Raw genomic sequence first — 20,390 nt, 5'->3', positions numbered from 1 at the left:
TTTGTTTAAGTGACTCCTATTTGTCTTCAAACTCTGTTAAAACATAAAATCCCTATGAAGTCTCAATGCTTTATTAATCAAATAGGATTAGATCTCTTAGTTGTTGATCAAATCTAGCCCAGGTGGCAGATTTTGTAAAGAAGATCTCACTCTATATATGGGTGGTTTCTTGACTTTGAAAGGGGATCTATGATGTGAGAACACCACTCTTGTATATTTTTCATTTAATAAAATTACATTTTGCAGCAATACTTTGTTTTAACCTGAGATTCATTTTTGGTTTCAGTTCCATCCTATCATGATCCTATGTTGTTATCAGTTTTCATAGCTTATTTGATTACTTGGAATTCAATGTTATATTGCTCCAACTTCCTTAAATTTGTTGTGATTACTGTAAATGTCCATATTCAGATTAGTAAAACAAAAAATTCCTCAGTGTCCACAAAACAATGTTGCTTTTAACTGATTTTCTTTAATTGACTCCATGCCTAATGGTGGTTGTCCTCACACTCTTTCACCTGCAAAATCACATAGAAAACCAGAGTTATCCATCTATATTTTGAGCTTATCATAGCCAAATTTTTAAGTATATTGAGAGAGCCCTCTCAGATTGGAAGGGCTAACTTCTAGTCAAAAGTTGGTTTGCAATAGTAACGTTGGGTTGAAGGTTGACACCCTTTCCAGCCTAGTGATAACAAAAGGATAGTAAGGGATAGAGTCCCTAAGATTCCCTAGAAATTAATTCTTTAACTTCAGATTCCTCCACCTTGTTATTCTTTGGTGTTGCTTCATTGACAATATTTTCTTGATCCCTATCTCTCTTCTTATTCCTTTGACTCTCTGGACAATGACTTTTGTAGTGACCCATTTTGTGACAATTGTAACATTTGATCTTTGATAGGTCTACTTTCTTCTTTGGTCCTTTGTACTTCTTGAAGGTTCCCTTTTTCTTGTGATGAGCAAAATAGAAATTTGAGATGTTCTCCTCTTCTTCCTCCTCCTTGTTGCTTACTAATGATATTCTGGCTTCTTCTTGACTACATGCATTCCACATTTGTCGAATGTTGGAGTATCCTTCCAACTATTGATTCTTGATGCAAAGGCATTCCACAATGTTGGTAGTCCTAGAAGGGCGGTAATCACGAGCTCTTTTTTTGGTACAATTTCATTTATTGCCTGAAGTTTTTCTTTGTTTCTAGATATCCTTATAAAGAAGGATGCCACAGTATCTTCCTTCGTCATCTTAATAGTTCTTAATTAATTCTTGAGGCTTTCAATTTGACCAATGTTATTGATTGTGAATAATTTGGATATAGCCTCATACATTTCTTGAGTGGAATCTATGTTGGATATATATGGATTGAGGTTGTCCTTTACTCCATCCACTATTAGGTTCATCGCCAATATTTCAGTTTCTTTGAACTTTTCTTTCTCTACTTCTCTTGATTCATCTGTAGGTTTCTTGAATTTTCCTCGGACTAAATCCAAAACTTCATTCTTCTTAAGCATGAGATCTATCCTCTTTTTACATGCCCTGTAGTTGGAGGATCCTTCTAGTTTGTTTTGTCCCTTCATTGAGTTAGACATAGTTAGTTCTTGTAGATAGTAATCTTATCCCCTTATATGATCCCTTTAATGATCTTCCGTAATATCCTTTTTCCCTTCAATAGATCTTCAGGCTGCCTTTTTCTTCTTCTTCACCTTTTCTCTGATACCATGTTGGAAAATTAGAAAGGAAACTTTTTTTTCTTATGTTGATAATTACTTGCGATATTATTATGTTCTTATTAGCTTCTTTATGTTCTTCCTTTATCTTATTTTCATCAAGAAATCATCAAAGAAAATACATGAAGATCATGGACACCAGATGTACGCACTCAGCGAGGGCTAAAAGCCATTTATAGGGGAAAACCCAGTCAGAACTCTTCCTTCAATAGATTCAAATTGAAATAGACCAAGAGCCTAGACAAAAAGACCTTCCTCCTACACCAAGTCAGCTCTTCCTTCTAATAGATGATCTCTTCCAAAGTTTCCAAGTGTGAACTTATCAAATGTAGCTTCAACCCAGAATTTCAACCCCCAGTTTCAGAACTTCGACCCAGCTTTAGGACTATAGCTTCTATCTAGAAACTTCAATAGCTCCAGCCTCATAGATTCACACCTTCGACCTTGATGTAGATTCACAGCTTCGATGCAACTTCACAACTTTTACCTTGATGCAGATTCATAGGTTTGATGTAGCTTCACAGCTTCGATGTAGTTTCCTAGCTTCGATGCAGCTTCAGAATTTCATTACAAATGTGTGTCTGTGTGTGTGTAAGAGAGAGAGAGAGAGAGGGAAAGACCAAAAAACTTCAATTCCAACTTCCTTCTTTAACTTCACTCTTTTTTTGCTCCCATCTACTGCAATTCGAACTTGTGTGAGATATGATACCAAATGAGTCGAGTTTCTCTAATATATAGTGAGTTTGTGAGGTAAAATTCCCTTGTTGAGGTTGACATTTCTTTTCTTGAGGCTGACTTGGTGGAGGAGGCCTAATTGACCTATTTTACAATAAAATAAATTTCTTCTTTAACAAATAAATCCCAAGAAGGGTTATTTTCATTATGACATGGAAAAGGAATTTTGATATAAACCCTACAAGCCTTCAATGGAGGCTTTGAACTAAAAAACAAATTAACCAAGCATGAAACACATGCTTTAATAATTCAATATTTAATAATAAAATTTTTGTTTCTTTCTTTTGAAAAATACATTTTAAATATAATTATGAATGCCAACATTATTTACATTCTTCAACAGTTAAGAGGGAGCATTGAAAAATGTGTAACTAGGTTTGGTCTTCATAAATATGAAATGTACTTTTGATTATTGTATTATGTAAAATGAAAGAAACATTATTATTGTTATTTTTGGAGCATGGGTTTCATGCTCAAGGTATTTTATTTTAGAGGTCAAGCACCCATTGGGTGCTTCTAGGATTTTTCCTAGGTCAATAAGTCAAAAGAGTCATTGTCATAAGTTGAAGACCCCATCAGGCACATTGTAACTTGTAAAGAAAATTAATTTTCTAATTAAAAGTTTCAAAATTCCCTTCAAAACCAAGTCAACCTAGCAGTTAAGAACTCGACCTATTTTTGGCAGCCACGTCCACCTTAAGAATCCTATATAAAGGAGGGAACTCAACCTCCTTGGGACACATTCACTTCTATTTCATACAAGAAAAGGAGAAGCACAAGAAGGCTAGCGAACCAAAAGGAGGAAGAACAAAATAAGTTTCTTAGCTAATTCTCTCTCACACGTGAGAAGGAAGGCTAGGGTTTGCTTCTTCAAGGTCGAAATACTCTATTTGTTGGAAGAAGATCTAAGTTGCTAGAAGAAGGGCCTAATAGGTCACCTACTAGCCCTAGACAAGGAAGCAAGGCAAGCGGAGTTGTTGAGATGTTTTAGAAGGCTAAATTTCGGTCACACATGTGGTTGCAATAACATTTGCAGTGGGTTGAAAACTTCATACTTGCAGTAGAGGTTGAAATTCTGAAGCCGGGAGTCGAAGTTGTGCTACTGGAAGAGATTTTAATGGGTTTGACTTGGACAAAGGAAGCACATCATTCAGAGAGGTCGTACTTGGTCTTGAAAGGGTATTGGTCTTGGTCTAGAGGTCTTGGAATTCGACAATTAAAAAATCTATAAGAAGAGAAGAGATTTACGGGTTTTTCTCTCAAGTGGAGAGGTTTTGGCCCTGACTTGTAGCCTATATCATGCATTATTGTGTATTATTATTCTTCTTGTTTTGATAGTTGTTTGATTATATATATATATATATAAAAAAAAAAAAAAAAAAAAAAAAACCTAATAATAGGAGAAGGAGCTAATAAGTAAGAAAAATTAAAAGGATATAACAAGGAGTTATCATAGATAGAGAAATCATCCTAACTACTACCCTATAAATTTCTCAACATTCGAGGGTCAACACTAGTCCTTGTTCACCAAGTATACAAGTCGTCACCTAGAACCTAGTCAAGACCTATGACCTATGGTGAAACCCTAGGCCCATTTACTATTCCCACATGTCATCACATGTTATTGAATGGAAAATAACTTTCTCGATGCTATAGGCACTTGTTCAACCCACTAACAAAATAACCATTGCAATATCTTTAAGTAACTCCTAACTGGGGGAGCATTCTGAGACTTGATACTATATGGGCCAATCTCCCTAGCCACATTGCATGGCCCGTGGTCAATATCCATGACTTGTCAATATATTGACCAAGGGAGAATAGTTTCTACTTGATGCTACAACATCAACACTCCCTTTAACCAAGAAAATAATTCTCAACCACTCCAAGATTATCCGTGAAGTATAAAAACTTCACCCTGGGACAGAGGCTTTGTGAGAATGTCATCATCCTGCTCGACTATAGAAATGAATTGGATCCTTGTTTCTCCCTTTTGTACCATGTCTCAGATATGGTGGTACTCAATTTGCTTTGACCTATCATCACGGTCATCTACTACACTAGATCAAACAATCCTGAAAGTAGCTTACACATGCTTCACAACTTGCCAAACTAGTTGCAATATACCTGGCCTTTGCAGTCCTGAGTGTGACAAATGTTTGCTTCATGCCCAAGAAGGATCCAAACTAAATTATCATCCTAATGTTCTCTTCCTATCTTTAGCACTCTCTACCCAATCTAAAGCTGTATATCCATTCCATGCAACTGTACTTTATCATTTTAGTCATGTACCACTTTGTAATGCCCCAAATGGAGAAATTTTGGAACAAACCCTTCAAATCAAATTATCAAGTGCTTAACAGGAAATTTCCATGAAAAACCCAAACACCAAAAATTTGACTCAAGCCATAAACTCACAAATTGCATAAAAATATCATTAAAAATCACAACATGAGGAACAATGAGAAATAAAAAAACCAAAAACCAACTTTATTATATATAAATATATGCCAATACAATAGATGGGAATGACCCTATGGTCTCCAAACTGGAACAGAAAAATAATCACTACACTTGTGGATTCTAAATGAATCCACCAAGGGGAGATGGTGCTCGCCCAAAATCTCTAAGTCACCCAAGAGTTTTCGTCCTGGGGCTACCAATGGAGTAGAGAACCAAGTTCTCAACCTCCCATACAAAAAACCAATATCAACTCCAAGATGTCTTCAAATGATCTCCTCCTCCCCTTTTATAGATCTGATGGATAAATATCCAAGCCCCTAGACGCATCTTATTTTATTATTTTATTATTATTCTAGAATCTCATCCATTGACTTTATCTTAAGTGACCTTAATTTAATTTTATTTCACTTAAGTCATTTTTGGCCCTTTTTCTCCAATTAATTATTTTTCAATGACTAAGTAAAGTCATTTTTAACTAAGGAAAATGGAAAATCGCTCACCATACTCTCTTCGACCATTGGAAGTCTCTTCTCAACATCCCATCCTATAGATCTTCTTGTTCCAGTTCCAACGAGCTATTACGTTGAGGTGTTCCATCAATTAATCTCCCTGGAATGCCACCTTTAGTATAATTAATTAAGTTATGCCCAATAATAACGTTGATCTATGAAACTTGTCGAAATGCGATGAAACGAAAGGAAAATTGTGCAGATGATGGAATATTCCAAACGAATGTCATCAAATCCCATAAAAACTCCTCAAAACTCCATCAGAACCCCTGATGACATAACTTGCTCCACTAACCTAGCCATCTCTTGCTCTAGAAATCCACCCTGGTTGTACTATCAAGAAGAATAAAAATGGGGACATGACATTACTCCCACCCCAAGATTGCTTGCCCTCAAGCAATCTAAATCTGTGGACCAATCTAGTGGCCCGATGCAACTGAATTCCAGGATCCCATATGAACCACTGATCCATGTTACGCCTCCAAGCTATCAGAACATGACTTGATCCTCCAATACCTTAATCCCATGTCCATATCTAACTCATCCTGCTACTACTAGATCCACCTAGATCCCAATGTGTTAAGTTATGGTATGTTCTATGCTTAGAGCAATTCACTTATCTTTCTTATTATTATCCATAGATTAGCAATCACATGTACATTAAGTAAAGTGCAGATAGAACATTAGACGATCGACAGAAAAACAAGCCAAGACAAGAGACACAAGCTGTGGCGGCTAGCCAGGGACAAACCCCAATATGGAGAAACCCTTTGATCAAATCTTCTTTTATCTTCAATAATTCAGCAAAGAGAAATAGTACAAAAATCTTATTTACATCAGCAGCAGCAAACCCTAGATCAACCCTAAACTAGGGCAGTCAATATCTTGCAAACCAACCATCAGATCGCCTTGATTCCTTCACCAAAAAATGCGGCCTTCCAAAAAGTGTAGGATCACCTACTGTGTGGTCCAAAGAGAGAGAATTATGGTCAACGCTGGTCAAACTTCCGATCTGCAATTGCAGCCCTAAATTCTGCGTCCTTCCTTCCACATGTGTGAGGGAAGAGTCCTTTCTGCGCAGGAGAGAGAAGAGACCCTTTTCTACGTAGGAGAGAGAGATGTGATGAGAGTGAAGTGTGCAAATGAGGAAAATACTCCTTGTATTTATATGCAAAACGTTGGGGTTGAATAGATGTGACTGTTGGGCTTCTGAGCCTACATAAGTTGCTACTTTGACAATTAGTCCATAGTATAAATAAATTCATATCTCCATAAATGCTTATCGGAATCGAATGATATTTAGATCAATCCTACACCTCTCGACGAGAGGAATCTAGTAAAAATATTATCATCCATGAATAAGGTGACCCACATGAAGTTTGGCCCTAGTTTCCAATTTTAACACTCCCTCTCAACTAGGGAAAACTTCATCTGCAATCTGTCGGACTGTCACTGTTGTCCATCCATCAAATGCATTGTCCTGTATGGCTTGACTCTTCTTTCTCTGCTTTGCTATACTTTGCTCAAATTATGAAGAAGAAGAGATGATCGAGGATGTATCATACCATCCTCCACTGACCCGAAGTCAGTCACAGAGTGTGTACCACTCTCACTAGTCCTAGACCAGTCTTATTGATCCCAGATCAATGAAGGTCATCCTAGCATAGGGAGTATGGTAGATACAATGATGCATTCCTCGGTACTACTATGGTCCCTATCGTCACTTCCCTGCTCATTGATTAGATGAGAGGTACTTCCCATGAGTCCCAAACTACATAGGTAGGATACCTCGACAAGATAACTAATCATCCTATCCACGGGAAAGCGAATCATCTTGTCCCACAAGAGAGTGAATCATCTTGTCCACAGGAGAGCAAATCATCCTATCCACAAGAGAGAAAATCCTCTTGTCCCACAAGAGAGTGAATCATCTTGTCCACAAGAGAGCGAATCATCTTGTCCACAGGAGAGCGAATCATCCTGTCCACAGGAGAGCGAATCATCCTATCCCACAAGAGAGCAAATCATCTTGTCCACAAGAGAGCAAAACATCTTGTTCATAGGAGAGAAAATCATCCTATCCACAAGAGAGCGAATCATCCTATCCACAAGAGAGTGAATCATCTTATCCATAGGAGAGCGAATCATCCTGTCCATAATCGCCATGGAGAACACATCATCCAGGCCCATGGGAGACCTAATCATCCTGTTCCATAGTCACCAAAAGGTGTCACAGGGGAAGATTGAACCTTTTACCCTGTACCAAGTGCACCAACAGGGGATGGTGAGTCACCCTATGGTCATGTGTTGCTCCAAGAAGTACCTTGCGCCCCCCTAGAGCTCCCAGAGCTCAATACATCATACTTGACCCTCATCGGAGGGTCTCTAAATGACACCAAGTCATTCTCGAAAAGTCAGGAATTTGACCTTTCCTAGGGGCTTTGTCAGAATGTCAGCAACCTGTTCATTTGTACCGATATGTTGGAGCCTTATTGCTCCTCACTGCACCATATCTTGAATATAGTGGTACCTGATATTGATATGCTTGGAGCGATCATGAAATACAGGATTTTCTGATAAACGGATCCTGCTCTGGTTGTCACATGGAATCACAGTGGTATCCAATGTAAATCCAAATAGCTCACTGAAGAGATTTCACAACCAGACTTCCTCATAGGAGGCCATGCTAGCGGCAATATACTCTGCCTCGACGGTGCTCAAAGCCACCAACTTCTGCTTCCTACTCATCCAAGATATCAAAGCAGATCCCAAGGTGAAATAGCACCCGGAAGTGCTCTTACGGTCCACCACACTGCCTGCGCAATCAGCATCAATATATCCAAGTAGTCTCACATCTTTGACAGTGTATCTTAACCCATAAGTAATTGTGCCACAAAGATATCTCAACAGATTCTTGGCACCAATCCATTGTATGTGGTAAGGTTGAACCATATGTTGACTCAATGTGTTGACTGCAAAGCATATGTCTGAACAGGAGTTCACTAAGAACATAAATGCTCTGACGAGTTGACGATACTCAGTGGCATTTCGTAAAACAGGTCCAGTAGCACTACCGCTTAACTTTTTGAAGTCAAGCTCCATTGGGCTAGTTACATGCTTGCAGTCCACCATACCGAATCTTTCCAATATCTTCACCACATATTTTCCCTGAGATAGGAAAATTTCCCTTGGCTTCTACCAAACTTCGAGTCCTAGGAAATAGTGCACCAGTCCTAGGTCCTTCATTTCAAATTCAAAGGCCAACTCCCTCTTACATTTGTGAATGAGAGGATATGCACCTATTATAAATAGGTTGTCAATATACAACACTAGTATGAGAGGTGTGTCATCTTCAACCTTGAAGTAAAGGATGGGATCAACTTCACTCCTAGTGAATCTCAGCTTCATCAAGTAGCTATCGATCCACTCATACCATGCTCGGGGTGCTTGCTTCAACCCATAGAGGGCCTTCTTCAACCTGCACACATGAGATTTTCGATCATAAATCTCAAATCCTTCGGGTTGCTCCACGTAGACCTCTTCCTTGATTGAACCATGCAAGAACGTGGTCTTAACATCCATCTGATGTAGTTTCCATCCTTGTGAAGCCGCAAGGGCTATGATCGAGTGGATGGTGGTATATCTGGCAACAGGTGCAAATATATCGTCATAGTCTATACCTTCCTTCTGGGAGAAGCCACGAGCGACAAAACGAGCCTTATACTTTTCCGTACTTCCATCAGCTGCATGCTTTATCTTGTAAAGCCATTTAGAAGTGACTATTGTCTTATCCAGGGATCTGGGAACCACTTCCCAAGCATCATTCTTCATAATAGCCTCATATTCTTCGGTCATAGCATCCTTCCATACTTGATGCTTGATGACATCTGAGAATGATGAAGGCTCATTTTGAATGATCATGCTCATGATGGTCAGGTATCCCTGATACATGTTTGGTTTCTTACTTTCACGGAAGATTCCTCGGGTTGTAGCATGTCCTTCAGCATCATCAAGTGTCCCCCTAAGCCATGAAGGCCTCTCCCTAGAAGAGGAAGGTTCACGTGGAGGAGGATCAATAGGATCCATGGGTTCTTCCACATCAGGAATTGTTTCATCATCTTTTTCTTTATGTTCCCTGGTGTCAGCTTCTTGAGAGCTCCTCACAGTAGGAAGATTGTTCACCTTGCTGAGAGGCATATCTTCATCAAAGGTGGCATCATGACTAATCACGACTTCCCTTTGACCGGCTACATAGATTCTATAACCCTTAGTATTTTCACTATAGCCCACGAAGATTCCTTTCTTTGCAGATGCACCCAATTTGTTCCTTTTCTCTTTCGGCACATGAAATAATACAAGGCTTCCAAAAATTCTAAAATGAGATATGTCAGGTTTCTTACCAGTGAACATTTCTTTGGGAGTCTTTGAACCCAATGCTTGATGGGGGCATCGGTTTTGCACATATACAACGGTGTTTGCAGCTTCGTCCCATAGAAACTTTGGAAGTCTTTGATCATGGAGCATAGCACAGATAACTTCCACAATCGTACAGTTCTTCCTTTCCACCACACCATTATGTTTAGGAGTGTACGGTGTAGTAGTCTCCCTCTTAATGCTGGCCTCTTTGCAAAAGTCATGAAACTCATTAGATTCATATTTAGTCCCATTGTCAGTCCTTAAGATCTTGATCTTCTTTTCATTTTGATTCTCGATCAAGGATTTGAATTGTGGAAACTAGGAGAACACTTCATCCTTCTTTTTCAAGAAGTATATCCAAGTCTTGTGAGAATAGTCATCTGTAAAAGTGAGGTAATATGAATATCCTCCCAAGGAGTTCACAGGCATCATACCAGATATGTCTGAGTGAACTAACTGCAATATATTGGAGGTCTTTCTTTGGCTTGAGGGGAATGGTCCCCTTTTTAGCTTTCCTTCAGCACATCCGGGACATACACCTTCTTGCTCTAATCTAAACTCGGGCATCCCAGTCACCATTTTTCTTACATCAGGTAGAGCTTTATAGTGAAGGTGAGCAAACCTTCGATGCCATAGTTCGGACTGAAAAGATGTGTCCCAAGACATGACACCTAGCCGACTTCCTCCGACCTGATATAATGAATCAACTCGAAACCCAAGAGTGAAGGCATCTTTAATATTGTTTTTCCATGCACGTACATTGCCATCACTGAAATCCACCTTGTAGCGTTTGTCTTCCATTGTTGAAATGGACACCAAGTTATTTTTGAGATTAGGTACATATAATACATCCTATAGGTGGATTGTATTACCTTGATTCAATTTAAGAGAGACATTTCCTACACCTTTTATGGGATATTTCATATTATCTCCAAGGACAATTTCCAAGTTGGTTTCTTTCTCTATCAGATTATGGAGAACTTCTTTGTAACCAATGAAGTTCCTTGAGGCACCACTATCAATAAGCCAATTTCCCAGCGAGTCCGGAGGAGAAGAGGTAGATAGAGCAACTGGTAGATAATATTCATCCTGCTTATTGTCAACAGTGTTAGATTCATACCTGGAATTTCTTTCCTTCTTGAATGGTTGTCCTCTTCCTTGATTTCCAGCACTCCTTTTACCTCGGCCATTTGACCTACCATTTCTTTGATTGCCTTGAGAGAGATTTTAATCATCATCTTGGTGTGAGTTCCTTTTATCAGGACACTCCCTTGCATAATGACCTGGTTTATTGCAATGGTAACATCATCCTTTTCCACCCTTTAGTCTAGTCTTTCTTTTGGGTTTAGCCCCGGAATTGTTTCTTCTTTTAGCATGAGAAGAAAAGGTAGCGAGATGACCTTTAAGTGTGGACATTTTCCATTCTTCCATTCTAGCTTCTTCTTGAATGCATCTAGCCATTAATTCCTTAAATCCAGGAATTACATTATCATTGAGGAGAGTAGTCATGAATACATACCATTCAAATGGTAGTCCTCCAAGAGTTGTGAGTGCCATTTCCCTGTCAGAAATTACCTCCCCAATAGATAGGAGATCGTTCTTGATCTCGGTGATTCTTAAGAAATATGCTTGCATATTTTCATCTTTGCCCTTCTTAATTTCCTTCGACATATTTCTAAGAAACAAAACTTGATTTGCATCATTAACTTTAAATAAACTCACCAGTTTATCACAGATTTCCTTGGAAGTGTTCAGCTTAGAAACATAGGCCACCAAGCGCTTGTCGATAGAGTTCCAGATGATCTTCTTTGTTTTAACTTCTCCAGTTTTTTATTTGTTCCTTGCAGCAGCGGGTGCATTTGATGGAGGCTCAACAATATTGCCTCTCACATGGTCCATCACACCCTGATCTTCTAAAGCCAGATCAAGAGACATCTTTCATCCATGATAGTCAGACTTCTCATGGAGCTTGTCTTCGGCGGGGAAGAGTGTTGAAGACCCCATAGTTCTTTTAGGATAGCCTTGCCAATTTTCTTGTCGGTGATTGCTCTTGCTTTTGCTTAGGCTTTGTCTTCACCTTAGCTCTGATACCACGTTAAGTTATGGTATGTTCTATGCTTAGAGCAGTTTACTTATCTTTCTTATTATTATCCATAGATTAGTAATCACATGTACATTTAGTAAAGTGCAGATAAAACATTAAACGATCGACAGAAAAATAAGCCAATACAAGAGACACAAGATGTGGAAGCTAGCCAGGGACAAACCCCAATATGGGGAAACCCTTTGATCAAATATTCTTTTATCTTCAATAATTCAGCAAAGAGAAATAGTACAAAAATCTGATTTAAATCAACAACAACAAACCCTAGATCAGCCCTAAACTAGGGCAGTCAATATCTTGCAAACAGACCGCCGGATCGCCTTGACTCCTTCACCAAAAAATGTGGCCTTCCAAAGAGTGTCAGGTTCACCTATTGCACAGTCTAGAGAGAGAGAATGATAGTCAACGTTGGTCAAACTTCCGATCTGCAGTTGCAGCCCTAAATTCTGCGTCCTTCCTTCCACACATGTGAGAGAAGAGTCCTTTTTGCGCAGGAGAGAGAGAGATGTGATGAGAGTGAAGTGTGAAAATGACAAAAATACTCCTTGTATTTATATGAAAAACGTTGGGGTTGAATAGATGCAACTGTCGGGCTTCTGAGCTTACATAAGTTGCTATCTGACTTTGACAATTAGTCCATAATATAAATAAATTCATATCTCCATAAATACTTATCGGAATCATATGATCTTTAGATCAATCATACACCTCTCAACGCGATGAATCTAGTAAAAATATTATCATCCATGAATAAGGTGGCCCACATGAAGTTTGGCCCTAATTTCCAATTTTAACACAATGCCACCAAGGAGGAGAATCAATGCTCCAAGGCTCCTGTTAGCTTCGTTGACAAAAGGCCCAAAATTGGGTCCATACATGTCCTAGAAAACTTCAAAGTTGCTTAAAAATCATCCCAAGGGTTCCATATATACTCCAAAGCACTCTCTTAGTCTTCAAAAATGCTCAAAATTCATCCATTGATCGAAATGAACAAGGGAGGAAAGCCCTTGGAAGGGCTGAAAATCAATACCGAGAGGCGAAAAATAAAGGAAAACAGTGAAAAACCCACAAACGCAGGCTTAAACAAAGAAGGAACAGCCATCGTTAGATTTGGCTGATCAATGGCCCAAATCTAGGCAGCTAATCACAATTGGCCAAGTAGAGGGGACAGTTTATAGGCGGGCACATGACATCGTCGATCAGCGATTGCTGATGATCGAATCGGTGGGTTGCAACGGCGGGGAACATATGTGGTGATATATATATATATATATATATATATATATATATATATAGGGCCCATGTATTGAGCAATCAGTGATTATGATGGGGTCACATCACTATATCGCATCGATGTTATACCATAAGGCGGGGCCTATGCACAATTGCAAGTGCGATGCGATAACCAGACTTGACGGCATTATAGTGGGGATTTAATACATTTTGAGATCCACGCCTAGGCCATTTTCAATGTATTTGGTATATTTTCATTATTTAAATGAAAATACAAAGGGAGCCTTGGCAGCATCGATAATGATGAAGCCCAGATCCAAAAGGGTCCGAGAAGTGATATATATAATATTTGATGTCCGCCGATGGCAATTTTCCCATGTTTTTAACATTTTTAGGCATATTTCAAGAAACAAAGGAAAAGTTAAACTAGGTAGGATTTCGGGCAAGCCATTGGCAATAAGTGGTTTAGGCCGACCTCTACCCGATGCCATACAGTCGCTGCCACGTGTCCAAGACAAGGAGAGAGAAAACCTTCGTCATCGGGCGATTAACTCTAGTACAAAGGAGGCGCCTGAAATGAATCATCACTATTAGATCTGGGACTCCCAGATCGACGGCGGAGACTTGTTGTCATTACAAAGCAGACCCAAGAGGGGAATAAGCCATTTCTAAGGATTTCTTAAGTCCGAAAAGGATAGAGGTAGGCGAGATTTTCACATTGTCACTGCGTTTTCTATTTTAAACATAAAACAGTCCTGTATTAACAAAAAAGGGCCACTTAGAGGGATACACGGGCTTAAAGACCCATTGCACCATATAACAGAGCTCGAGAGACATATTGTCGGGAAATAAGAGCCGGGAAAGGGAAAGAGAAGGGCCAAAACACGTTGCAACCCAAATCAAATAAGATCAGGGAGCATCAACAGCACAGACAGCACAACCACCACACCAACAAACATTATGGAGTAGCTTGAGCATGAGAGAGCTCCCAGATAGTGCAGCAACTGCCCAAAATATCTGAATGTGGTTATTCCTCTGTGCTTACCTAGAGGGCATCAAATCAGTTAAACAATGCATAGCAGGCAGATTAAGACTTTGAGCCTTCTAGAGAGCTCAGGAGCATTGTAAACAAGCTATAAATAGTTGTGAGTGATATGTAATAGAGGTTCAACTTCTAGAGATTATTCATCCTCTATTCCTTCAAGTTTCTCATCTTCATTCTAGAAATATAAGATTCTTTTACCATTATATTTTCAATATCCATTCTCTTACTGTTCTATGCTTGCACTTGAAAAGTTTGTTCATGTTTCCTTGTGTCTAAGGCCAGATAATTGTCATCTTATCTTTGCTTTAATAACTTAGAATTGCCAGCTTCTTTGTTGCTTGTAGCTAACCATTCATATGTGGTCATATATGCTTCTGCCTGTACAGTCAGTACTCTCTTTTGTTGCCTATAGGTAGTCATTCGTTTATGTTTATATATGCAATCTGCTGATACAATTAGTATTCTCCATCTATCCATTAAATCTACAAATTATTGAGCATTAGTGGTTTAAAGCCTTGTGTTGTTGAGGGTGTTCATGCATGTCTTGAGTGGGAATAGAGCTGAGATAGTCATCTAACTTGTTCCCAACCATCATCCATTCCAATAGTTCTGAGAACAATATTGAAGATTATATGTTACCGGGCATCTCCAAGCTGCAACCTAGGAGAGTTTCCTAGAGTGCTAACATAATTGGCACCATTTCCGGGGAGAGGAAACTGAAGCTCAACTTCCTTGGGAGATGACACAGATCCAGCTTTGATGATAGACAAAGTCTGGACACTTTTTTCTGGTTGTAATCATTTATCTGGCGACTCTACTGGAGGCCGAACCTTTTTGGCAACTCCACTTCATAGTTCTGGCTCAGTTTGTGAGGCATACTCAGAGAAATCCTCAGAAGACACAAGCTGAACCAATACCTGACCCTGAAAAAATCATCAAAGAAAGAAAGGCATTATAGAAAGGAGCATCAGATTCAGGTAAACCTAAACAATCTTCTATATCTCTTCAAGAAAAACCTGTAATAGAACAAATACATGTTGAGAGTATAGCTTCTAATACTAGCAGCGAAGAAAATATCTTAGAGAATCATAAATCTCCTTATTCTTTAGGATCTCCTTTTGTTATTAGCCCAAATAAAACCTCACCTCCTATCCATCATACTCCTTTAGTCCTCTGTCATTCAGACCTCTAATACCCATATAGCCACCACAGCTATCGCAGGTCCACAAGAACCTACCAAAATGGACAGAATCATAGCTGCTAGGTATGGGCCTCTTGTAATGCCCACTCCTTTTAGTGCCATGCCCACTAGAGAATATCAGAAGTGTATGCCTAAGTTCACTGGGACTGAAGGTGTTACTTCTAAAGAACATATTGAGTCATTCTATAACTATGCGGATAACCTGGAAATTACTAAAGATGATGTCTGGATGAGAGCCTTTGTCCAAAGCCTAAATGGAGAGGCTAGAAAATGGTTCAGAGAACTAACCCCAAGATCTATAGCAGATATTGAGAATTTAGATGATGCATTTCTAAAGTATTGGGGGGATAAGAAGGATCTACTCTGCTACCACACCGAGTTTGGAAACTTAAAGAGAGAAAATGGTGAGTTGTTGTCGGATTTTAATAAACGGTTTAACTGCATGTACAGCAAGATACCAGCTGAAGTAAAACCCACCACTACCTCTGCTAGACTCACCTATGCCAATGCTTTTGATTCTGACTTCTACCTACTATTGAGGGAGAGGTGATGTGCTACTTTTGCTGATATGCACGATGCAGCTTTGGAAGTGGAATCAAACATCATCGTTGTAGAAAAGATCAAAGGTAATACTGATAGGAGAAGACAGAGGGGCGAGTCTTCATCATCCTCAGATCCCAAGATCGATAAAATGACTAAGATGATAGAGTCCTTAGCCTCTGAAATATCCAAATTAAAGGTTGAGTAGCACCCGGGGAAATGGAGAGCTCCTAATACCTTTGCTCCTCAAAATCCAAATTCAAATCCATATAGAAGAACTAATGAGCAGTTGCAGATTTTGCAAAGAAACAAAGATGCTAATGAAGACCAAAGGGTGAGGGCTCATTTCCAAAATGTAGTCATGGAAGAAGAGAAATGTGAAGAAGAGGATGAGATCCATTGTCTGGAGGACAAAGGCAATGCTTCCTTTTTGACCTCAGCTGCCTATGAAAAGTCATTATGCAATGACAAGATCAGCCAAGAATGGAATGGTAAAGCTATTCTACAAACTATAGATCAGAAAAGATACAATTTGATGTCAAAGATAACTAATGCCAAAGAAGCCCCTATTCAAAAAGATGTTTTCCCCGCAATACATCAAGCTAATAAGAAAGAACAATCAGCAGTTGATCCCATCGTCCTCAAAGCTCCAACTCATGAGGTAAGAGGCCTAGACAAGTCTCCTTCCCCTTTCAGTTTTCAATCTAAAATTTAGAAGCTAAGAATACCTATGCCTCTGATTGAACTAGTGAAGAATGAGTCCTTCAGAAGATCCATCCTTGAGGCCCTTAAGCCTAAAGCCATCCAAGCCTCCACAGACCATTTAAACCTACAAGATGACAAGCTAGTTGTTATTCTCAGCCCAATGATTGAAAATTGTGAAGACAACTCCCCATCATTCTATGTCTCTCTAAATATTCATGAAAAAATCCTTCACAACCGCCCTTTGGACACTGAAGCCAGCCATAATATAATTCCCAAGGCTTCCATGGATGAGTTGGGTCTTGACATCACAAAGCCTTATCATGAATTGTTCTCTTTCGACTCTAGAAAAGTGAAATGTCTAGGATTAATCAAGGACCTAGCCATCACTTTGTCTCAACTGCCTACGAAAAGCATGATGATGGATATTGTGGTGGCAGATGTACCCCCCAATTTCGGTATGTTACTTTCTAAAGGTTGGATCAAGAGGTTAGGTGGATCATTACAAAATGACCTGTCTTATGCTACTGTTCCAGTTTTCGTAGGAGAGAGAAAAAGATTATACAGAGAGGCGTAGTTGTCTTATATAATCAACGATGAAAAGAATCCCGCCAATCATCCCATATATGCTATCGACACTGATTTTGGAGCTTGTGTTCTTCATATTGAAGAATATCAGTTGGCCTCCACACAGCGCAAGAGACCAATTTGCTAGATCGCAGAGGAAGAAAACCCACAGAGTTGGGATATGTTTTTTGATGGGGCTTGCTCTAAAGAAGCTGCAGGGGCAGGTGTAGTCCTTGTGTCCCCAGCACAGGAATACATCCATTTATCTTTCAAATTAACCTTTCAGGTCACGAACAATATCGCAGAGTACGAAGCTCTGATTCTGGGCTTGAGCACTGTTAAAGAAATGGGTATCAAAGGCTTGAAAGTGTTTGGGGATGCAAACCTCATTATTTGCCAAGTAAATAAAATGTTCCAAGCAAAGCATCCAAGGCTGAAGGCATATAGAGATGAGGTATGGAGAATCAAGGAATCTTTCAATAATTTCATTATTTCTTATATTCCAAGAATGAAGAACCAGCTTGCCAACTCCCTTGTTGTCTCTGCTAGCACATTTATTCCTCCTTGGCCTCCTAAATTGACATATGAAGTTCAGGTAAAATACAGACCGTCTCTGCCTGACAATGTCAAATATTTTAGGGTTTTTGAGGATGATGAGGAAATAAACAGGTTTTTGCAAGTCGTAGAGGATTTTTTTGAAACGTGCATCGATCAGGAAAATGAAACCATGGGAGAATGTGGCCAGCCCAAGCTAAAAACCAAGATTGGCCGAGAAAGCATCATCCAGCTGCCCAGTAATTACATACCAAAAGGATTGGTGCCTCTAAAGAGGCTCTTTGATCATCATGGCGTGCACTATAATGCAGCCAAAACAGAGAATGAGTCTGCTATCTGTAAACATAATATAGGCAGCCCAACCCATCCCAAAAACATCAATCTGTCCACGCATTTTTCCTCTGCCCAAAATTCTGAGTATGGCACCCTCATGAAGAAATTCGCTGACATTTTTTCCTGGGAATGCAGCGATCTTAAAACCTATGACACAGACATCATTCAGCATAAGATCCCATTAGAAAAGAACACCATCCCTTTTAGGAAAAAATTAAGACCTATCAACCCTCTCTTATTGCCTTTGATTCAGAAAGAAATCAAGAAGCTGTTGGATGCCAAAATCATAGTTCCCCTAAGGTATTCAAAGTGGATAGCCAATCTTGTGGTGGTAAGAAAGAAAAATGGAGAGATCAGGCTTTGTGTCGACTTCATAAATCTGAACAAGTGCTCTAAAAAAGATAACTATCCCCTGCCCAAGATGGAACACTTGCTGCAAAGAGTTTTAGGTGCTAGAGTCATGTCCTTCTTAGACGGATTTTCAGGTTACAATCAGATAGCCGTACATCCTAAAGATCAGGAAAAGACCGTCTTCACTACTCCTTGGGGCACTTTCATGTACTCCAAGATGCCTTTCGGACTGATGAATGTTGGGGATACTTTTAAGAGGGCCATGGACATAGCTTTTGTGGGAGAAAAGGACAAGTTTGTCCTTATTGATCTCGATGACATAACAGTCTTCTCCAGCAGCCACAAAGACCATTTATAACATTTAAAGAAGGTCCTCCTAAAGTGCAGACATTTGGAATCTTAGTAAACCCAAAGAAGTCACAATTTGCTCTAGAAGAAGGCAAACTTCTAGGACATATTGTTTCTCCTGAAGGAGTGAAGATTGATCCAGCAAGGGTTCAAGCCATTTAGACATTGTCCATCCCAAGGTCGAAAAAAGACATTCAATCCTTCTTGGGTAAGATTAACTTTGTAAGGAGGTTCATTCCAAAGTTTGCAGAGCTAATAAAGAACATCACTTCCATGCTGAAGAAAGGATTAGAAATAAAATGGACAGCTGCTTCAAGAAGCTCTTTTGAAGCCATCAAGCAAGCTATCATGGAAGCTCCCACTCTAATCAGCCCAGATTACACTAAAGAGTTTTGCATCTTCTCTTTTTCCTTTTATGATACACTTGTAGCAGTTCTATTGTAGAAGAATAGTGAAGGCATAGAGCACCCTATGCCCTTTTCTAGCAAAACTATAAGGGATGTTGAACTAAGGTATGACCTAATTGAAAAACAAGCTTATGCTCTCATCAAATATTTAAAACAATTCAGAATCTATATTCTGCATTCCAAAGTAGTTGCATATGTACCTTCAGCCTCAGTAAAGGATATCTTAACTCAACCATATATTAATGGAAAGAGGGAAAAATGGATTGAAAAATTCAGAATTTAACATAGAAGTGAAGCCCACTAAGCTTGTCAAAGGCCAGGGTTTGGCTAAGCTTATGGCTGAAGAAAATTGTAGCTTGTTAGACATAAATTGCATAAGGTCTAAATTCAGATGATGAACAAACAGAGGGAGCAACAGAAGAGCAAAAGAAGAATCAGTCTTTGGCTGAAAATGCAGACACATGTGAATGGTATTACATCATAGTTCATTTTTTGCAAAAGCTAGAAGTCCCTCCAGGGCTTAGCTCAAGTCAAGCTCGTGCCGTTAAACTCAGATCAGCCAAATTTTGCATTAATAAAAATTTGCTCTATTGGAAAGACCCATCAGGAATCCTTTTGAGATGTCTAAATAAAGAGCAATCTATGGAGGTCATACACCAATTCCATTCTAGCATCTGTGGATGGCATCATTATTGGAAAACCACAACTCACAAAATCTTAAGGGCTAGATATTATTGGCCTACTCTGTTCTCTGATGTGTTTTATTTTGTAAAGGCTTGTGACAAGTATTAGAGGTTTGCATGGAGACAGCAGCTAAAATATTTGCCCTTGAAGCCAATATATATCAATGGTCCCTTCCAACAGTGAGGCTTGGACTTTATAGGTGAGATCAACCCACATTCCAATGGCCAACACAAATAGATCTTAGTAGCCACCGATTATTTGACCAAATGGATTGAGGCTATACCCACTAAGAATGCCAATCATCAAGTTGTCATAAAGTTCTTAAATGGGAATATTTTCACTAGATTTGGTTGCCCAACCAAACTAGTCATTGATAACGCAACAGCTTTCAAACCAAAAGAATTGGTGGACATGACTGAATCCATGGGCATTCAAGTGGTGCATTCTACCTCGTATTATCCTCAAGGCAATG

Source organism: Pinus tabuliformis, chromosome 1_2 (genome assembly GCF_031772625.1).
Source record: "Pinus tabuliformis cultivar Carrire ecotype Pingquan chromosome 1_2, CPIR1, whole genome shotgun sequence".
Taxonomy (NCBI): domain Eukaryota; kingdom Viridiplantae; phylum Streptophyta; class Pinopsida; order Pinales; family Pinaceae; genus Pinus; species Pinus tabuliformis.
The sequence above is the reverse complement of the archived record's forward strand: the minus strand, read 5'-3'. Positions refer to the sequence as shown.